This window comes from Benincasa hispida, chromosome 9, assembly GCF_009727055.1.
Source record: "Benincasa hispida cultivar B227 chromosome 9, ASM972705v1, whole genome shotgun sequence".
Taxonomy (NCBI): Eukaryota; Viridiplantae; Streptophyta; class Magnoliopsida; order Cucurbitales; family Cucurbitaceae; genus Benincasa; species Benincasa hispida.
Genome location: NC_052357.1, coordinates 39,660,362 through 39,664,755, shown reverse-complemented (window position 1 = coordinate 39,664,755; position 4,394 = coordinate 39,660,362).

The window sequence follows — 4,394 nt, the reverse complement described above, 5'->3', positions numbered from 1 at the left end:
CATATGAAACATATAAACCATAATTCTTTTTCTATTTTATGGTATTTAATATAAATCATATTTATATTAATTCCTCCAATTAATGTATCTAATACATCATATCAATTATGTCACATATAATTGAATTTTCTCTTGTTAATTTGAACACTTCAAATTAACCCAAAATCTGATTCTCAACTTGAACCCATTGAGCTACCAAGGGGACCTCATGGACCTGCTCCAAGGGTAGTAAATTGTCACACCCCGCCCCGAGCCCGCACTCTTGAGCCCGAGGAGAGGCGTAAGGGACTGTAGATACCACTCTTTTGTGATACCTACAATCCATCTAAACCTCTTTACTCTCGGTAAACTTTAAGTCAAGGAGATAACAACAACTGATTAAGTAGGCCCATTTTATTACAACAATGTAACGTTTATAGAATTCCAAGATTTAACTACAAAGTTTACAACAACAACTGTAAAACTCTCCGGAAGTGCAACTGTGGCTTATGGCAGACCTTGACCTTAGCAGCACCCTGGAACTCCTCACCTTTCGCTACCTGGGAAGAGAAACATGAAAGAAAATAGTGAGCTTCACAAAGCTCAGTGAGTGGTCAGCAACTTCTAGAGTCTATTTCAACTCATAAAAACAAGAATATAATAAATACGAGATTACATTCAAACCTTAGGCTTTGAATCAGTCTATTCTCAACTCTATCTACGCGCACGGTAGATAGCTAAACTGATAACTATTTTGAATGAGTCTATTCTCTACCTACACATACGGTAGATAGTTAAATAATACTAATCACGAACGCTTACTCTGCTGTGTTCCCTTTTGTTCCCAATATCTCCTATGTGCACATAGCTCCCCGCTCATGGGCTCAGAAGCTAGGCCTGTCGGCCCTCTGACCATCCCAAATGAGGATCCTCCCACAAACTCAGGAACTAGACCTTTCGGTCCCCTGACCATCCCATGAGGTTTTCCTTTCGGGCTCAGGAACTAGGTCTATTGACCCCTTAACCATCCCGATCATATAATCCCATTCTCATGCTAGATACTCATTCATAACATAAGCATATACAATTTACTCTAACAGATATGATTTAATACTTAAAAGAAAGTACCACTCACCTTGGTAAGGGATGGGAATCTTTCTCTTAGAAGTTCCTTGATCTTCTCGGGCTCCTCTTTTGAACCCTAAATTCTAGATTCAAATTAAAGCTCAGATTACTCATAGTTCTAGGCTTTATCTCAAGTTATTTCCTTCTACAAATATACTCTAAAATGTCTCAGGAAGCTTACTGTAAACAATTAGCTTCGAAATTCTTGTGGTTTAGCCGGAATCTTCAAAACATCAAGACTGGCCCGGCTTACTCGACAGATCAATCCTTCTATATTTTCCTCATTCTCCAGCCCGATTCCTTGGACCTTCTTCTTTAGCAGCCCTTCCTTGAAAACTAGACTCTTTTATATTTCAAGTGGCTTTAGAATCACTTCAAACGCATGAGTATTCTATGAGATATCCTTTTTCCAAGTTGATGCTACTTTCAGACTTTACTGACAGCACCTTCTTCTCTTGGAACTTCATGACCAACGCATAGCTATCTCCGAAACTGCTCTTAAACACTCTTCCTACTATATTTCAAGGGGATTTCGGATTATGTAATCAAAACAAGGCTTGTGGTGGTATTTATAGGCTTAAGGAAATGATCTTTCTCATCTTTACCAAGCCACCAATGCAAGACACCTCCTACTCTTGAAATGTTTACACCATGTTTTGTCACCACCTACTCCCTTGACATTCACCTAATTCCATGCCACATACCTACTTGAGCTTTCCTCCTCATGTATAATAATTCCTTTGCATGAAACTTAATTCGTCCAGCTCTTACTAACTTAAGTCTATACATCTCTCGGTATAGCCATTTGTCCAGATGAGTTCATCAATCTTACGTAATGCAGTGCTCAGCACCACCCCATCGTTTAGTTCATGCTTCTATAGCCTAGCTCTAACAGCCCATCGTGTAGCTCAATCGTTTAGCAAATGATCTCGCTCTCAACGATCTCACTTTCAATGATCTCGCTCTTAACGATCTCGCTTTCAATGATCTCGCTTTTAACGATCTCGCTTTCAATGGTCTCGCTCTCAACGATCTCGCTGATCTCGCTTTCAACGATCTCACACATATCCTATCGTTTGGCTACTACAAGCGTCGTTTACCTCCATAGTATAGCGTTGATGCCTTATCGTCTAGAGAAGCATGGCTATCGTCTAGCGCACACGCCCATCACGTAGCGCCATCTCCTAGCATCATCGTCTAACGCTTAATGCTATCGTTTAGTGCTATCGCCTAGCTTCCACACTTATCGTCTAGCGCTTACACTAATCGTGTAGTACTTTGTCTATCGTATAGCCCAATCATCCAATGCTCGCCTACACGATCGCTTATCTCATCGTGTAGCTCTTTATTTTGCTACACGATCGTCCAGTGTCCGCCTACATGATCACCTACCTCATCATGTAGCTCCCCGCTTTGCTATACGATCGTCCAGCGCCCGCCTACACGATTGTCTACCTCATCGTGTAATGCTACTTACTTACTAAACGATTATCTACCTCTTTGTGTAGCATTGCTCATTTACTATATGATTTTCTGTCCAGTGCCTTGCATTTAGCCTCTCACTTTCTCTGATTTCGCTCACACTACCCAACGCATGAGCAACTCTTGGTAATGTCTCTTGCCAATACTTCGGTCAATCATGCGTCCAACCTTACAAACACATGGTTGTCTTCTCATCTTATGTGTTAATGTCTCTTAACACTTAACGCATGGGTCCTTTTTGACCTTACACTTAGCCAAATTTCACCATTTAAGGATTAACTCAAATTACTCAAGGAAAATCTATTCAACACTTAGAATTTTCCTTTAATTCAACATAGGATTTAACTTTCACTTAGTTAATTCTCTTAACCACCTGATTAAGTAGGAAAAAATGAAAATCCAGGTTTCACACTTCATTCTTTAGATTTTGTGGTTTATTGTGATATTTGTTTAGATTGATGGAATTTAGAACTTTGCTGAGTTTTTGTTTTTTGACTTTTCTTTTCATTGATATGAACTGAGTCCATGAATCTAGAGGTACAAGATCGAATGCCCATGTGACAACTTTTGAGATTTGAAGTTAAGTGAGTAATCAGATCCGAGTTTTTATAAAATATTGTTGTTTATGTTTGAATGTCTGAAGAAACCTACAAGGAGAGTTTTTGTAAATCATTGTTGTACTTTTTATGACAAATTTTGAGATTTTAAGTACATTGTGAGCTAAATTTGCTTATTGATGTATGTGTTCTTGAATATTCATTTTTTGGGAATTCTGATAGTTCTGTTGAGGACAAGTAGTTGTAAAATATTTTTGGGAGTGTGTTTCTTTGAACAGGTTCAAGGTAAATTTTTAGTTTTGTTGTAGTAGCACCATTATGCTGCCGAAAATTTTGCATCGTTGTCGTATCTCATATCTAGGTAACCAAGCTTCTCTTCTTCAAGATCTTGAAAAAGAAGATTCTCTCGTTTATTCAACTATTGAGTTTTCTTGTTTTGCAGGTGCAACAAAGGAGTAAAGATTTGGTATCGCAACCTCATTATGCTTTTTCTTGGGGAACTTTAGATCCAACACATTCACTACAAGAATTTTGCCTTGAAGTACCATTTATGCACATTCCCAATAAACACGATTAATTGAATATGAATTCTGATCACATTTTCATTTTCAATCTTTTGTCTTAAACCTTTATTGTTTGTGATCCTTTGAACACCAGTGGTCAGACAAAGATGCCTATAACTAAACACTGCTAAAGTTGGGGGGATCTGTTCAAGAATAATTATGAAGGGATCCATACTTACCAAGTTGAGAGAGACAGTAAACTCATAATGTTTGTATTACTTGTAATTTGTGTTTTCAAGGTCTGAATTATTGTACGACCTTTTAAATTATAATTTTATAGCAAAATTTGCAGATTAAATGTAATAGATTTACAATCCATACATGAATAATATGTCATAGCCACAGAATTCGATGATGATGTGTCATGTTATACTTTCTGACCGAAAAAATGGATTTGGCAATGGAATTTTAAAAAAAACGGACAATAATTTATGAAACGAACAGATTCTGGGCTTCAATATTGGTCTAAAGGGCTTCATTTGATTCTTGGGTTTCAGTTGCAACCGACATTAAAGACAGTATTCTTAAAATCTTTTAGTGACGGTTTAAAACTGACATTAAAGATAACCGACATTAAAGGGCTCTAATAATACTATCTTTAATGTCGGTTGTCAACCGACATTAAAGCCCTTTAATATCGATTTAAAACCGACTTTAAAGCGCGAAATTCTTCTAGTGTCAAATTTGA